Here is an 18826-nt window from a genome sequence, read left to right as displayed (position 1 = left end):
TCAAACATTGAAGCATGTGATCTTTGGGAACCATCCGGAAGTCGGGCAACAGGGATGCTGTTGGACGGCTGCAGCCTGGCTCCTCTCTGAGGAGTCTCTTGGATTCTTCCCTTATGGGCTTGGGCTCCTCATTTCCCCATTAGTCTTCTCACGACTCTTACCACAATATTATGAAAGGCAGGCAAAAAACACTCTCAAGAAAAATAGTGTGACGGTAAATACAAGCAAAAATAAGAGACAGACAGAAATCCAAATTAAGACCTCTGTAAGCAAAACACCCTAGTCCCCAAAGTTCCTAGTACTAGTCCGTAGTTGTAGTATGTAGGAACTTCAAAATGCCAGACCTCAAGCTATAAAATGAACTTACGGCAGGGAGAGGGAGTGTGACTTTCCCCTGGATGACTATTTTGGTGCTCTTTTTTAACACTAACACCTTCAGAAATCTCGTCCGTTCTCTGGCTTTTCCGGTACCCTTAGGAGTGGGGGCCCAGGGCCAGGTAAATTACAGGCTGGTAAAGGGCTCACAGATGACAGGGAGCTGCTCTAGGTGAACTCATTATCTACCCTGTCTCTTATGAGCAATAAGCAATAGTAGACGTTTAATGTGATTAAATGTCATATTCACTTAACAGTAGAAGACTCCTAAAGACAGGCTGGGTATTCCCCCTTTCAAGCTTAGTCCATCTTCAATAATTAGTGCTATGGACCAAAGCACACACACAGAATTATAAATCACTGAAATCAATCACATCAAGACAGATCTGCAGAGTCCTTTTATACTCCACTCTATCTTCTCCCTGTCATTGTTAGGCAATGTCATTATGCTTATTAATGACACTTAGCTATATCTCTGAGCCACCTCACCCTACATCCTACCTTCTACCCTTACGAGCACCAAATCGTAATTTCTGCTCAGTTTAAGAAAATCGGCCCATTTAGTTCATAAATATAGTCACAAAATTCCTCCAGTTTTATGGATGGTTAATTTCAAAATCATGCCACCTTTAAAATTCCTATGAAAGCAAAAATGAAGACTCCTTGAAGCTAATAGCAGAAATGCTATTACATATAATTAATAGCAGGAATTATGATAGGGAACCCATAAACTATGATGCTGAAAAATCAGCCACTAACTGTTCCTTAGTAACTTTCTCCTTCAAAATGTTCATGCTTTCAGCCATATACTCATTCACAATTTATTAGCAGCCTTGCCTTTCTGCCAGCTGACCCAAATCAAAAAGAAACATGCTGGTGACATTCCTGAAACACATCATCAGAAAGAAAAGCAGAATCAATATCATACAGACTGAGAGGCTAAAATCTGAATGGCATTTCAGACCAGCCAAGCAACTGATGGTATTTGTATTTTAAAATGCCTGCCTCCAAGATACTCCAATGTGCAGTTCTAACACCAATATCCAGCATGCAACTCAACAAAATTTATTGGCATCTATTATATGGCAGAAACTATACTGGATTAGGTTGAAAAGACTTACTAAAGAGAAGTTTCAAAGCTCATATATGCCTGAAAAGCAGGTGGTCCAAATGGGAAACCTATTCCCTTAGCCAGATAACCAGTTATGTCATAACCCCAACACTATCCTTAAGAGGAAAAAAAAAACAAAACTATTCATAAGCACACTCATCCATGGTGGAGAATGAACCAAACACGGTGGTTCCATTAATTACATATAGAAGTTGTATTTACTATTTGAAAGAGGGAAGGCAGGGATCACATTGAAGGTTAGCACACTGAGCTGCATCCTTGTGATGGGAAAGAACAGTTTCAATCTGTTAGAAAACTTTATTCCAAGAGTTGGCTCAAACCACCATTGTAACATCATAAAAAGTAAATTTTAGGGCCCTCTCAGCCCTGAGCCGTGGTGACAATTCACTTGTAGATGTCCAGAGCCTTCACGTTCCCCACTATGGAGCCGCTCAGGGAAAGGCCTGAGCTTTGGATGACAGCTCCTTGCTTTATAGAAACCTGGCCCAACAGAGGGGAAGACCCCAAGAAAGGAAACCAGATCTCCATAGAATGAAGGGCTTCTTACCTTTCCAGTGTCCTTCAAATCTTACCAAATGAAAACTAGCTCTTTCTACCTACTGCTGGGCTGGCATCTTATTCCCCCCATTCTTGGTGCTGTAAGTCCCCTAAGCCCCCACAGAGAGCTAATACTTCCCTCCCCTCCACCTCATCCTCTGTCCTCTCTGCCCCAGCCACAGCTTGGGGCTTCTTCCCAGCCTTTGCCCTCACAGAAGTCCCTGTATCCACACAGAGACTTTTGGTGTCCCATTTAACCACAAGATAAAAAGAAAAAATATAGGATTTCCTTCCCTTGCCTCTGAACTCTAGTATATTTGCTACTCAAGAGAGAGATGCATGAAAATCACCAGAACAGAGATGGACAATTACTTTCAGAGCTTATTTTGTATTTCTCATTGCACAGACTTATCAGGTTATTCCAGTTGGGGTCACAGTGATGCTCCAGAGGCTCACCTGGGCTTGAGAGCCCTTGGTGCCTGAGCAGCATTCTGAAGCTGGTACTGTGACCTCCCCGTCAAGTGTTGGGGACAAAGGATTGTCCTCGTAGGACTCCTGGAGAATATGTTGGCTTCCTTTGGATGTTTGCTTTCCCACTTGTCAGACAGTGATTTGTTCATTTGGTAACTTGGGTCACCCAACACCAATCTCCTCCACCCTATCGTAGGAAAGTGAAGGTTTGGCCTTCTTTCCTTCCCAAGGAAAGTGTAAGCTGGAAGAACAAAACTTCATGCTATGCACAAAACAGAACTTTTCCAGAATCCAAGAGAGAGGCACTTGTGAAGTCAAGTTTTTACAAAGGGGTCTCCCTAGGACTCACCCCATGGCCCCAGTCAGCCTTTCCTTTTCACACCTCTCTTACCAAGGAGTTCCCTCTTCTGACCTTCCTGTGCAAATATCCATCCACCTTTCAGAAAGCTCCTACACAGAGGTGGTGATTTCTAGATTCATCTCTTCTCTGGCCAATAATTCATTTCCTTAAATGGGAGTCATTGTCCACAAGGAAGCCCTGGGGGGGTGGGGTGGTGGGAGGCTCGACTACAATGCCCATTAATGTCCCAGGCTGGCAAACTGTCCAGGAGGGCAGGGCTTCAGTGTTGTCTCACAGGGAGGTCCAGGAAGGGCGTGACCCTATAAGCTGGAGCCTCTGCTCCCTGTGAGTAGCAGGCACGCCATCTGCTGCCCTGATTTTTGCAGCTGGCTAACTGGTTAGACCACACACATGCACACACACCTACAAAGGACCAACACAAATACTCAGTCTAAACCCACGACGAGGAAGAAAATATTTTTGTAATATTCATTCAGACTTCTCAGGAAGCTTCCCTCTCCTTGGCCAGCAAATCACAAGACTGTGGGGAGACATATTTGTTTTCTTTCATCCCTTCTGCTGGCCCCTCCCTAATTGCATCCTTTCAGACTCCCAGGAACAAGGAAAAAGCCTAATGTAGGTTCATAAACCTCTTATTGTCTCTTCCAGGAAGGGGACAAGGTCAGACCTTCTGCTGTCCCAGTCACCCTTTGTCAAAGAAGGCCGAATTGAGGGAAGAGGTGCTGGAGAATAATACCTACATGGTCATCTGGCCTACATGGTCACCAAGTAAAACCCCTGTGGTTCAACACACAGAAAACCAAGAAGCTACTTTGCTACGTACGCTTCTATATTCTCCAGATTCTAAGTCAAGGCTATTTAATAAGCACAAATATGGACAACACTTTTTTAAATGGACCGATTCCCTTCCCACTCACATATATCTCTCCGCCAAAGAAAACCAATACTGGGGATACTTGAAGTTCTGGACTGACAGTTATTACATGATGTAGAACTACAGTTCTCAAATACAGTGTCTGGAATTCCCTTCAGGGCTTGCTAAAATTGCTGCCCCATAGACCATTCTGTCCAGGAGGTCTGTAATGTGTTCCTCATCCCATGGAGGGTTCTGAAGCCAGTGGTCAGTCCCCTCCATAAGTTAGCTGTACGAGCTCTGGGAAGACAATGGGAACTGGTAGAACCATAAAAATTATGTTCATTCCTAAAGGGTTAATCTGCTTTCCAGAGGTGCCATACTTTCAACGGAAAAAAAAATAAACAAAATCTATTCTAAGGACTAACTATATAATTAGAGGATTATAACAACCCCAGGGAAGGAAACACAATGATAGAGAACAATGGAATTTGTGGATTAATTAGCAATACAATGCTGAGCTTTCAGCAGTTACAGACTGATAATACAAGAAAATCAGATTGGCTCACAAAACACTTCCTGATTTCTGAAGCCGGTAAAAAATTCACTGGGTTTAAGGTCAAATCTGAAATCTTGCTTATATTGCTCAAAAAAACATAACCATTCAGCAGGTTGTATGTGATGTGACTTTGTTCTGGTACTTTTTCTTTGCATTCCATTTACAATATTCAGGAAGAATTTTAAAAATTAATGAACTTTAAATATCGCAAGGGTACAAACGTCTATCATTCATTTGTTAAGTAAAATGTTACTAAAAACTGAACATAAGGATACAAAGATGGTTGAGACAAGCCCTTGCTGTCACATCGCCTACAATGTAGTGGAGAAGTTGAAAAAAATAAATAATAAATCAAGGTTAGGTATCAAAATGAAGACAAAGTATATGATACAGGTGAAGTATTCAGGATGAAGTCATCTTGTGGAGGTCACAGGGGAGTCAGCCTGAACTGGACCTTGAAGGCTTAACAGTTGCCAAGGGGTGAACAAGAGGAAAGAAGAAACAAAAGAACTAAAAGAACATGGAGGCAGGAATTCCCATAGCAAATAGGTTGCATCCACTAGGATATGGGACATGAGGAGACACTGGCTGGAGACTAATCTGGAGAGGGAAACAGGGGCCAGTTCATGCTTAAAACTTTATCCTGAAGGCACTATGAATCAATTTAAGATTTTTAGCAGATATGCTGAAATATAATTTGCTTAAAAGGAAAAGTCTGAGGAGGCAAGAAGGCTATATTGGAGGCAACACAGAGAGAGAGAACCCATTTAGAAGGGATGACAGACCCGAGAAGGCAATGCAGGTGGAGGGTCTGTATTCAGAGATGTCTAAGGGCAGTGACTTGCTGGATGACAGAGGAAAGGCAGATGGATGAATCCAGGATAGCATTCATTTTTATGGGGCACACACCAGTAGCCAAGTTAGGACATTTAAGTAGAAGAGCAACTACAGCTCATAAGTTCTGTTTTGAGACGTATTTGGCTCAAGTTTCCCCGAGGGTCATAGCAATTAAGATTGGTAGATGACATATAAAGGTCTGAACTCAGGGAGATTTGGAGAGGAATATAATGTTAGGAGTAAAGATAATATTCAAAATATTAATAACCAGTAGAGACAAATAGTGAGGCATAGATACTGACCAATCAGAGCAGGTACCTGATGGACCAGAAACAATTGGAGCAATCAACAGCTACCATGGCCCTATATGCACACACCAACTGAATACCACCTTGGCACTGACAGTCATAGCACTGGATGAGCACCCTTAGGGAGAGCCGAAGAGAAGAGGGCATAGGACAGAAAACTTACAATGGAGTGGTCCAAAGGAAAAGAACCTGGAGAAAGAAGAGGAGAAGGAACAGTCAGAAAAGTATTAAAACCAAGAAAGGTTTGTGTCATGGCAGACTGGGGACCAGGAAGCTTCATTTGTTCCCCCATCTGAATAGCAGTATGGACTGTTAAAGAGATGTCCTACCCATCTTTTCCCCAGCCAGACTATTTGTGGTGTGGATGTCTATAGGGATCAACAGCAGTGCTCAGAAGGTACCAGCAACAATGGAGTCTCAAAGTTCAGGGATAAGGGTGACCCCAGCACAAGTTAGAGTCTAGGGGGAGACAGTGAGGTTCTTCCTAGGAGTGACCTGCCACCTAAAGACGGTGTCTCCCATCAGGCCAAAGCTGAACCAGAGCTGGATGAGAGGGAAAGGTTGAGATGAAGCCAACCCTCAGTGAGGGTATTTCCCACTCTCAAACCAAACATCACCTGCCTATCTTTCTCCTCCTCGGATAGAAAACAGAAAACAGAAAAGTATCTCACTCACCCACCTGGGCTCACTGCAAGGCTCTCTCTGGGTTCTTGAGCTTATTCACCACAAGCCTGTAAAATCTCTTCCCTGTTATCCTTCTGCACTTCAGTGTTGTCTTCTGCAACAGAGGATTCAGAGCAAGTTTCCCACACTTGCCTCAAGCCCATCTAAAACAGCAAGAGAGTATTCTGCAGATTCTCTGAGAATTTGAAAAGAGGTGGACAGGAGAGTCAGAGGGAACAAAGAATTGTCCAAAGGGGGGGGGGGGGAGGAATATACTCCTGCGGAATTATTTGAAAGTGAGGACAAACATTTAATCTTTGATAAAACAAGTGAGAATTTAGGGTTCTACTACAAATGTAAAGAGTTCTTATTAAATACTTGAAAAAAGGTTTACACTTCTCTAAAGAAAGATGGGCTGAAAAGTTCTTAGAGCTAAAATATGTGATTATTGGAGATGCCATAAAGCTAATGTTAAAATATGATTTCTAATTTCAATCTTTTAGGGAAAAATCAAGCTTTGAGTCACTTATAAGCCAGATCCCACGCACCCTGCCCCCGCCTCCCAATTCAGCCTGGGTAGGGGCGACGTGTCCAGGTGTCAAGGCCATATCCCCCCCCGCCCCCCCCCCCCCCGCTTGCACCCGCCTCCTGACCTTCGAGGTCGTGACTAGCGAGCGCAGCTACATCAACCTTGGGCAACGAGATGCAGCCGCGTGCGGCATTCTGGCACTGTTCTGAGCATGCTCAGTCGAGTCCTGACCCACTTTGCAGGTCCGAGCTCTGGGCAGGGGGTCGGAGGTGCTACTTTGTTTCGTTCGCCAAGGACAAAGTGAAGAAGGAGGGAGATTGAGAGTTGCTTAAAGACGCCTCTCTCCTGTCAGCAGTCCCTGACCCGGCGGCGGAACATGCCCAGTCTGGCTACAAGAGCCACGGGGAACGTCAGTGTTGAAAATCCACCTCTCCTAGTTTTCGCAGTAGCCGAAGGAGAAGGGGGCGGTACTGGAGTAAAAGGATCGAGGTGAGGCGTGGCCAAGGGGGCGGGCCGAAAGGAGCCGGGGAGGAGGAGCCTGGCCCAGCCCCCAGAAATTGTCTCCCTCAAGTCTAAAAAGAAAACGAGGAGGGCTGGGGGCGCTGCCTACGTCGCAGGGTCGTGCCGCCGAGGTTCTGCAGGCGTTACTCACAAATAATTTTAGAATAACATACCTTCTTTAAAAAGCACCATATCGTTCATTAGAGAAAACATAGAAACCTACAAATAATCGAAAATGAGGAACATTTAAAATCCCTGGAACCCCACCTCTCAGAAGCCACCAGTGAACGTCCTGCTGTGTTTTCTTCCAGCTTCTTCAGTGTGGGCTTTAGAACTGACAGCAGAGTCACCCGGGGAGACAAGCGAAGCTTTTAATTGCAAAGTGACTTGACAGGTGGCCTTGGAGACACGGTAAGTTAAAGGGCTGGACGTTGGATCTCTCCGGTATCCCAGGATGGGATCCTAGGAAACCTGTTCCCGGGTGTCCCTAAACAACAAGGCGACGCGACGCTCAGAAAAGTTGCGCTGGAAGCCCTGGGAGCGCCCTGCCCCCTGACAATTATCAGTCACGCTGCCCAAGCACCACAGCGTCGGAAATAAGTGCCCTCGGCTCCAGCAACACCCAAGACGTGCTTGAGCGGGGCCCCGGGGCCGGCGGAGTCCCACCCCGGGAGGCTGCGCAAACTGAATGAGGGACTCCGCGCCCCCAGCCCGCCCCACTCCTCTGCGGGCGTGTCCCGCGGCTCCCACAGGTTCGCCCAGCGCCGCCAGCTCCGCCCCGCGCCAGTGGCTGCAGCGAAAACCCGGCGGCGACACCCCGCCTGGCCCCGCGCCTCCGCGCCGCCCGGCGAGCCGCACTGGGCATGCTCGGCACCGGCCGGCTCCGGCTCCTGTAGGTGGGAAGCTCCGCACTCTCGGCCGCCCGCGGCGCAGCCCGCATCGCTGCCAGGCGCTGGCGGAGGCGGCTCGCCCGCAGTCGGTGCTGCCGCGCGTTGGGCGCGGGGCGCGGAGCGGCGACAGCTCGCAGGCTGGCCATGGCGAGAGGCGCACGGCGGCCACCTGAGTGGCGCGGCGGCGTCAGGTTAGCAGGGGCGCCGGGACAGCATGGGGCGACTGGGCGCGGGTGGCAGGGAGCCCCGCACGGGGTGGGCGGCCGGGTCGCTGCGGACGCTGGGGCCGCGGAACTTTCGGGCGCTGAGGCTGGCGAAGCCCAAGGCGTCGGCTGCGCACTGGAGGCGCCGCGAGGTCCCAGAAGCGGGCTCCTGGGGGTCGCAGGATGCTTCGAGATCCGTGCGGGGCGGGACCCCGGGGGCCGGTGGGTTGGGGACAGCCACCTCTTGGGCTTGTGCCATAATCTTCCTACGGTGAGGAGCGCGGTGTCTACAGTGTGCTGCCGAGGAGCCTCCCAAACCTCCGGGGCCACTGGAACGCCAAGCAGCGGCGGGGGCCTTCGCCAGACTCCAGATCGCTTGGGTCACCGTGCCTCAGTTTCCCCGGGATGGGGGTAGGGTGTACTGTCCCGTGGCCGGGAGGCCCGGAGTTTGGGTTCTGCGCCCAGAGCCGAGAGAGTGCCGCGTCCTGATGCTGCAGGAGTGCGGGAAGCTGTGGGTGCAGCAAGCCGCCGCCTCGCGACTGGAGCTCTCGGAGTTTGTCGCATTTGACTCCATAGCAAGTTGACATCGAATTGCTTCATGGCGTGGAATGGGGAAACGTGCTTCGTTGTTTAAAAAAAAAAAAAAAAAAGTAATTGCAAAGCCTATTTATTTTAAGCTCGACCATTAACTTGCCTTCGCCTCCAAAAACAACTTGAGCTTGCAAGTTGCAAGATTTATAAAGCAAGCCAGCAAAAAAGGAAGAATGTTTGTAGGTACATTATCTGCTCACGCTGTAGAAAATAATCTATTATGGTTGAATTGTCCTTGTTTTTAAGGATACTTGGTAGCAGAAAAGTTTGGTTACAGTGGCAGTCTTTATTTTGCGTTATCTTAGCTTATATTAAGAACTTGGAAATCTAGCGTTGGAGAAGCTCAGTGTTTTTTGTAAAGGTTTCTCACTTTTGCTTCTAGATGAAACACATTTTTTTTTTCAGTTGCTACTATGCTGAACATAGTAAGATTGTTCAGGATGAAATGAAAGATGGAAAAAGATTTATATTAGGAAAAGAACTTTAGAACGATGCGGTTCTACTGGCATTTTACAGAAAAATGCGGTTTGTAGATCCCACTGGAGTTTCTACTGTTGGTTCTTCCTAAAACAGTTGGTACCATTACCACTCTTTGGATTATTGGATTTAATAGGAGCAAGGTAAACAATTCTTGTTCTAGTGGGAACCAGTTCTACCTCTAAGGCTATATTCTGAAGCCTGTTTCCATAAGTACCACTTAGTAGGTTCAGTTGTTTTCTTTATTAAGCTTATTATAAAATTTGTTTGCATTCTTGACCTTAATATGCTTTGGAGGTGCAATGACTTTTCATTGGTTTGTGAATAGCCTTTAATGTTTGTTTTGGCCTGAGATGGCTCCAGCTCTAATTCCAGATACTCTGAGTGATTTCCCCAGTGGGCTTTATGCTTTTGCCTATACATAAGCAAGATTTAAGAACAGGAAAGGCTTGAAATGTCCAGACAACAACAATAGCAATATGATTAGTATTTCTACCAATTTCTTCCATTTTAGCCATAGAGTTTGGCTTGTGGTGTTCATTGCTCCTGAAGGTACTTGTAAATACATTCATAGAAAAATTTAGAAGTTTGAAAGGAAACAGCGCAAATATTGAGAATTGTACTTCCCTTTTCTATAAAAATGCATCACATTTAAAGTCTGCCATGAAGTACTGAGTATATGTGCAACTTACCCAGTACACAGGTCGTGTTCTCTGGCTGCATTCCCTAATGGAAGTCAGTCATGTCTCCCCTTAGCCTTGGGCTCTTCTTGACCTAGAGGAAGCAGCAAGGTTTTAGTTTTCCTCTTGGTGAATGTAAGCTCTAATGCAGATCAGTAGGACTCTTCTGGATCCAAACATCTCATTTTTTCAAGGTTAGAAAAAACAATGAAATTTAACAAGAGGCACGTTGAAACACTGCTTCTGGCTTCAGGGATTCCACCAGAGGATGGAGTCCCCTAAACTAAAATGAACACAGCTGACAGGAGTTAGGTTGAAGAGGGGTCTTATTAACGAAGAAAATGAAGGGTTTTACTAATGAAGAAAAAAATAGGAGGGTAGACTTTGTATTCCAATCAGGAAACAGGTGATAATTGCTTCTTTTTTGTCCCTGTTGGGTTCTTCCAGCTAAACTCTTAGGCGCATCATTTTTCATTTTATTTCCATGTCTTCAGATTTCTATACTGTACTGTGTTGTTAGTGACATTGGAGATTCACAGCAAACTATTGGCCTTTAAAAATAGATATCCCTCTCCCCTCCTCCCCACCCCACCCCCAGTTGATTCAGTCGGTTAGGCATCCGACTTCGGCTCAGGTCATGATCTCACAGTTTGTGGGTTCGAGCCCTGCATCGGGCTCAGTGCTAACAGCTCGGAGCCTGGAGCCTGCTTTGGATTCTGTGTCTCCCTCTCTCTCTGCTCCTCCCCATTCACGCTCTCTCTCTGTCTCTCAAAAAATAAATAAAACATTTAAAAAAATAGATATCCCCCCATTCGTGTGACCATAATTTATTCAACTTCTCATGTGGCTTGTGAGTTAAATAATTGAGGCCATTTCAACTTTGCTTAATTCGAGCTTTTTGTTCTTCTTTTTTTTTAATGCAAGAGCTTCCAGATACTGAAATAGCAAATAAATATTGTGGCAAAGTTGCTTTTAACCTCCAACATAGTACAGTCAGGTTTGTTAGACGAGTGTCATTTTTTTGGAATTCAGAAATCACTCGGATAGCATCACTTCCCTAACCTAACCAAGCACTGGGGGTGCAGCTTGCCCTTTTGCAGCCATGCCCAGGAAGACACTAAAAATTTAACATTTTGTGATCCATGGCAATGCACATTAAAGTTAGAAATATCCCTAGATGCAAATGGTTTAAGTTTGCTACAGTGCCTCCCTGGAATGGTTAAAGGATTAAGGGGTTTGGTTGATGAGATAAGACCCAGTTCAGAGCTGTCAGAACTAGTTTCTAAGCTGTACTCCAAACATACTGTCTTGCCTCTGCCTCCACCCAAGGTCTTCACTCATTAAAATATAACATTCATTTTTCTTCCCCACAGCCTTTAATAGGTAGGCCCCGGGGGCTGGCAGAAACAAATAAGGCTTAGTGACTCAGAATCTAGTCAGAGACACATACTGGAGGACAAATAAACTCTAGTGTGAGGGAAGTGCTTCAGGAAGAGGTATTTGTACATGCGACTGAGGAGACCAGAGAAATGAGCCCCTTGGGTTGGAGGAAGAGAGGCCCCCATGAAAATAGTGACATTTCCACAGGAGCTTAAGGAATTCCTGAGGAATTTGGGTGGAAGTCTTCTAAGCAGACACATGAACTCTACAGGCAGAGGGAATACCACTATGGTAATTAGAATAATGCCCCCCCCTAAGCTGTCCACTCTGGGACCTTGCAGATGTGATTAAGTTGAAGCTTTTGAGATGGAGAGATTATCTGGATTATTCGGGAGGCCCAGTGTAATCACAAGAGTCTGTATGGGTGGAAGAGGAAAGCAGAAGTCAGTGTCAGAGGGATGCCATGTGCAAAAGATTCGACTGGCCATTACTGGCTTTCAAGGTGCAAGGGAGCCACAAATCAAGAATTTAGCCACCCTCTAAAAGCTGGCAAAGGCAAGGAAACAGATGCTGTTCTAAGGCTTCCAGAAGGAACCCAGCCCTGCCAACTCTCTGATTAGCCTAGTAGGATCCATCTTGAACTTTTAACCCACATAATTGAAAGATAATACATTTGTATGTTACAGTCACCAAGTTTATAACTTAGTGTCATAGAAAAGAAGAAGACTTGGTATGATGGAATAATGAACAGAGGCAGGAGAAGGAGAATGTAATGGTCCTTTCGTGGTGAAGTTGATGCCATGCAAAGGAGTTTGGATTTTATCCTATTACATACAGATAAACAATGGGACACCAGCTAAGCATTTTTAAACAGGAACATGCAAGAACAGACTACTGCCAGATTTATCTTCCTAAAAAAGCAATGTATGGCTAAACCCCGAGTTTCATACAGCCATTTAACAAAGGTGTCTAGCCAGAGGTGGTCAGTGACAGATATCGGGAAGTAGCCTGTTCTGTAATTCACTTCTCTGAATTGACCTACAATGGCATTTGTGTGTGTGTGTGTGTGACATCATTAGCTTAAGAAACTTTTGTTCAGTCTGTAATGGAAGGTCCTAAAGGTAAAGCAGAAGGGCGAAGTTACATTTTAACTACTTTGTTTCTGCCCATTCTCCTCTTAGCAGAGCCCTGCTCTGCTGGCTGTATACCATGCAGACACCAACAGAGGATTAGGAAAGCTCAAATCTAATGCAGTGAACTTGAGATGATGTAATGTCTCAAGTCACCTGGGCCAGCTCTGACCAGTTGCTAGTAGCTTGTGGGGTGTTGTGGGCTTTTGCAGGCTTAGCGGGGAAATGGCCATGTTTGGCCATGTTTCGCAGTGTTTGCCATGGGCCCCATATTGGCCAGGGTATGGATGATAGTATGATCCTAGATGACCGAACTTCTGTGTTAAAAATATAAGAAATTCAGTCATTCCTTCCAAGCATATTTATTTATTCACTCTCTCTTAAGTACAAGGGCTTAATTTCTGTCGTATAAAAACTTCTAGTCTGATTCAGTTGACATCTCTATGTGTCTAGAAAACCTAAACTGAAGAAATCCACCTTAGTGTTACAAGAGTGGCTCTGAATTCAAACTAAACTATATGTTAGAAAAAAAATTGATAAGAGGGGGTGCCTGGGTGGCTCATTTGGTTTGGTGTCCGACTTCGGCTCAGGTCATGATCTCACAGTCTGGGGTTCGGGCCCCACGTCGGGCTCTGTGCTGACAGCTCAGAGCCTGGAACCTGCTTCAGATTTTGTGTCTCTCTCTCTCTCTCTCTCTCTCTCTCTGCCGCTGCCCCGCTTGCACTCTCTCTGTCTCAAAAATAAACATTAAAAAAACCTTTTTTTAAGGAAAAAAATTGATAAGAGAAAAATACACTTTTAAGATAACATGGTAAGGGAAAACAGTGGGCTGGCAAAATCTGAATCTGGAAACAGTGAGACTTGATTAAGAATTATCTTAATAAAAACAAAACTGTGTCTATATTGTGTAGCCTCCATTTGCATAACTTTATAAGATTTTTACCCACATGTCCTTATACAATGATGTGATAATTATCGTTTACCACTGTAAAGGACTAGCTCAGTGCAAACCATTCCCTCTTTCTTGAATCTCTTCTGCCTTGGTCTCTGGGATACAAGCCCCTAGTTTTCTCCGTGCTTTTTAAATTTTTTTTTATTTCTCTTTCCCTGAGGGTTTGTCTTTCTTTTCTCCAAATTATAACCTTGGTCTTTTTGTCTTGTGGTTTTCTATGTTCTTTCTGGTGATTTATTTTCCCTCGTGACTGTACCACTGGCCCACACACCAATATCTCCAAATCTGTATCTTCAGAGAAGTTTCTCTCATCCACTCATTAATTAATTCATCAATCCATTCAACAAATACTGATGACCTGAGAGTTTATCTAATTTTGGGACAGATGTGCACAAAAATAATTGCAGAAAAAATATGAAGGTGTGGGTAAAGGTCAGTGAAAACAGGGGTGTCCAGGGCTATCTGGGGTGAGTCCTGGAGGGATCTTGAACCAAGACTTGAAAACCAAGTTGGGGTTTGCCAGATGTGCAAGGATATGAAAGTATGGCCAGCTGGAGGCACAGAGGTGCTGTGAGGAATACAAGAAGCTCAGGAAAGGGGAGGGCCAGGGGAAACTCCAGAGGTGCAGTTAAAGAGTGGATAGGAGTCAGATCATGAAGGATCATGTATGTCCTTTCGAGGACATTAGTTTTATACTGCTGACAAACACATCGAGTATGTTTTAAGTCAGATCTTTTATAGTCAGCTGATTTCAGCAACAACATAGAATGTGGATCGGAGGCAGGTGAGACTAAAGGCAGGTCAGTGAGGAAGGAGTCTGCTAGGGTGGTGCCTGTCAGAGATGATGAGCACATAAACCTGGGACAAACCAGGGATGTGATAGTCATGTGGGCAGGGAAGGAAAGGAGGCATCTGAAGCAGCTCCCACATGATTGCATTATCTGCGTCAAGTACCGCAGAAGTGTGGGAAGGCATACTGTCTCAAGGGTTCTCCTGCTGAGCACCAGACTTTGCAGGACCAGAGGGACTGACTGCCACTGCGTGTGTTTAACCAGAGAGACCTAAAGCCGCAGAGGAGCAGGAAAGCCCAAACGCAGAGCTGTGTGTGAAGGAGGAAATCAGAATTTCTTTGCAGGGCACGTACTTTGTAAGGGAGGCATCAGAGAAAGAAGAAATTGATTCCCTGATGGTTCATCAGCTTCTGGGCAGAAGGATTTGGGGATGCTAATGAGACTGAAACCATGTTGACATGTTGACGTGGGGTAGACTTCCCTAATTCTGCATTAGAAGGCAACTGTCTTAGAGGCTGGGCTGAAGTTGACTCTGTAATCCATGCAAAAGAGGAAGTTTGCTGAGCAGGTGTTTAAATTTAATTCAAGATCTTTCCCTTCCATTTAGGATTTGAGTTGGCTGATGGCACCAGGAAGAGTGGAAGGGAAAGCTGTGTGCTCCTTAAGGAAATAAATGGGTTGGAATAAAGTGCTCCAGAATTACCCATTGATGGATCCCTTCTGGTTCGGGACTGGAGGGCCCAGGCTGGGGCTAATTCACATCATTCTCATCAGCTCACTAAAGCAGCCCCTCTCCTAGAGAAGATGGGATGTTCTGTTCCGGGGTCTACACCTTTCTGTACCCTCTTGGAACTAGCAAGAGCTCTATAATATTTGTGAGAGTGGGAACCATCTGAAGTTGACCAGTTAATTCCTTTCTTCTCAGTGGCCAAGCTCCCCCGTAAAGAAGTAAGTAGATGTATAGGGACTATGTTTTCTTAAAGATGCAAAACCCACTTTCCCTGGTCCTCAGCGTGGGGATGTATTTGCCTAAAGACTGCATTAGTGTTTGGCTCTCAGTTTCACCCAGGACTTCCTTCTGGGTCTTCACACCCCAGGATGGCCATGGGAGGGATCAAACATTTGGTAACCATGGAGCTTTCTTGCTTCTCAGCTGCTATTGTTAACTTCACTTAGTCGATTTCTGCCTCCCTACCAAAGCCAGGTGCTGGGCTGTACTGCTGTTACTAATCATGCCTGTTCTTCTATTCTTGCCCTCTCCCCACCCACCTTTTTGCCATGCCCGATATCAGTCCCAAGTCAGAGGGAAGTTTTGTTTTTCCTTCAAGGTTTGAACAACCCTAGATTACTTGCTTTTGTTAGACCTCCCAAAGATAACCTAGTTTTCTCCATCTTAAAACACTTTTGAGGACCTTGAAGTTAATTGCCAGAAAACATTTGAGTATTACCAATACTTTACTGAGGACAGAACATTACTCCTTGTGCAACTGAACCCTGGACCTATAGTGTACTTTTGCTTCCTTCCTGCCCTCCCAGGGCAGCTCATCCCTGTCTCCATGCTCTGGCTGTCTCCTCTTCTTTCACTTGTGTTTAGATTTACTTTGTAAGTAATGGATCAACTGTCCCAGAGCCCTCATTATCATTTTTCCTAATCAGACCTAAAGGCCCCTTTTTAATATAATTTCTGGAGGAGCACCCTAATATCCGAGTTCTTGAGATGGGGATGCACATCAGATTCATTGCATGAGCCTTGTGAAAACATACTATAGCACTGATTTTTGTTTTTAATTGGCATGCCATGTTTATTTCCATTGCTATTTGTCTAAACTAAGCCATTACTCCTGCTGAGAAAACTGTCCTGTCTCCTTTTTTCATCCTGCAGGATTTGACCAACCCCAGGGAACATTCTGTGACCTTTCCAGCTGCCCCTTCTCTGAATTTCTGTGGTATTTACCCAGTTTAGTGCTTAATTATATATTGCTTTGTATGCAAGAATCACCAAGATTCTGAGCACCATTAGTGTAAAGAACTGGCCTTTAAATTTTTTTAAATCCCCACAGCAATTGGTACTAAACTGATAATAGTGGCCTCATAAATACTTTGAGTTCAGCTTATTGATATAACCGGCTCCTAATTTTTTATCACTTAGATGAATCTGCAGAGGTGAGAAATCATTAAGGACATCTGGCAAGTATGCTCAGGGCCTCTTTCTGTCAAAGCTGAGAGAATGGCAAAGCTTTCTTCAGAAGTCCCGTGTGGCAGTCAATGAATGTGTATTTTCAACTTTCTTCTGTTTTTTTTGTTCGGGGCGGGGGGGGGGCGGTGGTGGTGGTTTGTTTGTGTGTTTGTTTAGTTAAGGTAATTTTCCATATTGTCACACTGAAAAACACTTAACTTTGAAGGAGAAAGATTGATCTTAGGATATGCACTAAACTCAACTAGAAGATTATTCAAATTCAACCAGATTTTGAAAGAGATTGCTCTTACGTCCAGACTTTTTAAATAATAATTTTTAAAACAATTATCAATATTTTGAAAGTATTCATTTTAAACAACCATGATGACCGTTTGGGCACTTATGGCATTTAGACAGTTTGGCCAAGCTGTGGTATTCACTCTTGATAGATGCGCATGGGTTACCAGGGCCCTGGAGTGAGAGAAGATGAGGTCCTGTGAGGGGCTTCCACTCATGGGCTCTGCCCTTGCACTGTCAGTATGGGGCTGCCCATGTCCTGGGGCTGTGGGAGACTCCGATGGGATACCTTCTGTGGGACTGTTTCATAAACCATGAATGCTAGATGAGCATAAGGGACATTGTTGCCGTGCTCTTAATAACAAATCAAATCGAGTTTGAATTACAGGATCTCTCCCGATCTGTTTTTCACTAAGATGCAGTTCTTAGTGTCTATGAAACACACTTGGCATACGTGATTCAGAGAAATAATTCATTATGCAATTCCACTTTGTGTTAATAAGCTGGTAAAGGAGGAAGGAGGAAAAGCTTTTATAACCACCTTCTTCAGTTATTGAGCATATTTTTTCAAATAGATGAAATTTTACTCTGCTGAAAGAAGAAACCCCGGGTAATCCAGTTCCTACACTGTGAATTTGAATGGGCTTAATCAAACAAATGGAGAGATAAGAAGTGAGGAATGGTTTCGACATTTTGAGGTATAAATTAAGTAGGCGTTTGCTTTTCATCTCCACAATAAAAAGAATGTGTATTTCAGGCATAGAAAATAGTCCCCAGAGGGGCACCAGGGTGGCTCAGTCGGTTAAGCCATGACTTCAGCTCAGGTCATGATCTCAGGGTTCATGGGTTCGAGCCCCACATGGGGCTCTGAGCTGTCAGCTGAGCCTGGAGCCTGCTTCAGATTCTGTGTCTCCCTCTGTCTCTGTCCCTCCTCTGCCCACGCTCACTCTTTCTCTCTTTCTCTCTCAAAAATAAACATTAAAAAATTTAAAAAAAAAACAAAAAACAGTCTCCAGATACATTACTCATGTCAGACAGTGACTCCAAGTCCTCTGACAGACCAGATTCCCTCAGCCTCTGCTCATAGGCTGTGTTTGGAGCAGCTCAGCCTCTCAGGGCTCTGTGTAAGGAAGGATGTGTTTCTGAAGACCGACCTTTAGAGAAATATTGGTTTATATTTTAAAGTCAGTTTCATGGTGAGGAATAGACCTAGTTACCCACAATTTCTAAGAATGGGTAGAGGGGTGCCTGGCTGGCTCAGTTGGTTTAAGCATCTGACTCTTAAGTTTTGTGTTTTTTTTTTTTTTTAATGTTTATTTATTCTTGAGAGAGAGCATGAGCGAGGGAAGGGCAGAGCAAGAGAGGGACACAGAATCTGAAGCAGGCCCTAGGCTCTGAGCTGTCAGCCCAGAGCCCAATGCAGGGCTAGAACTCACAGCCTGTGAGATCATGACCTGAGCTGAAGTCGGATGCTTAACCAACTGAGCCACCCAGGCGCCCCGTGTCTGACTCTTGATAGTGACTCAGGTCATGATCTCATGGTTCATGAGTTTGAGTCCCACAGTGGGTTCTGTGCTGATGGCATGGAGCCTGCTTGGGATTCACTCTTTCTCTCTCTCTCTCTCTCTGACCCTCCCCTGCTCGTGCTCTCTCTCTGTCTCTGTCAAAGTAAAATAAACTTAAAAAAAAAAAAAAAGAAAAGAAATGGGTGGAATTTGTAGGAAATGCAGGGCAAATGTAGATGCCCAGTAAGTTAGTAATATGTCTAAATGAGAGGGCACATAACTAGTATAAATTAACTCAGCAGATCTCCAAGTCCTTGCTATGAGCAAAGCATGTTTTCAGACACAGGGGTGCAACAGTGAACAATGTCAACCACAGAAGCCTGTCCAACCAGGAGCTCACATCTTAGTAGGAGCAGACACGTGCATACATACAGGGTAGTTAATGGTTTGAAGAAAAAGGTAGGGTAAAGGTGACAAGGAGTGATGGGGGTAGGGGCAGAGCACACTAATTTTTGTAAGATGACCAGGGAGGGCCTTGCTGATGAGGTGGCACTTGAGAAAGAAAATGTATGGAGTGCACGTTGCAGGCATCATAGGGACTTGTTTCAGACAGAAGGAACAGTAAGTG

General features: G+C 44.9%; 1 protein-coding gene and 1 long non-coding RNA gene across 4 annotated transcripts in view; one reads left to right on the top strand and one right to left on the bottom strand.

The window, feature by feature from the left end:
• LOC132691930 (uncharacterized) overlaps positions 1–6954 on the bottom strand; it is a 32820-nt gene extending 25866 nt beyond the window's left edge. Inside the window, exons 1-3 of the long non-coding RNA XR_013555100.2 lie at positions 6750–6954; positions 6113–6211; positions 5597–5622 (exon numbers count right to left, since the gene is read on the bottom strand). This is a non-coding gene — a long non-coding RNA (uncharacterized LOC132691930). The remainder of the gene's footprint in view (positions 1–5596; positions 5623–6112; positions 6212–6749) is intronic.
• A 42-nt stretch (positions 6955–6996) lies between these two features.
• MFAP3L (microfibril associated protein 3 like) overlaps positions 6997–18826 on the top strand; it is a 56749-nt gene continuing 44919 nt past the window's right edge. The window contains exons 1-2 of one of the 3 annotated variants that reach the window (XM_078445612.2): positions 6997–7114; positions 7438–7537. The gene's annotated coding sequence lies outside the window, so the exon portion shown is untranslated. Of the gene's footprint in view, positions 7115–7437; positions 7538–8044; positions 8208–18826 lie in introns of those variants that run through there. The other 2 variants (XM_060653796.3, XM_060653797.3) reach the window with 2 other exon arrangements.

Source organism: Panthera onca, chromosome B1 (assembly GCF_046562875.1).
Source record: "Panthera onca isolate mPanOnc1 chromosome B1, mPanOnc1 haplotype 2, whole genome shotgun sequence".
NCBI classification, from domain to species: domain Eukaryota; kingdom Metazoa; phylum Chordata; class Mammalia; order Carnivora; family Felidae; genus Panthera; species Panthera onca.
This window is presented reverse-complemented; position numbering and strand designations above follow the sequence as displayed.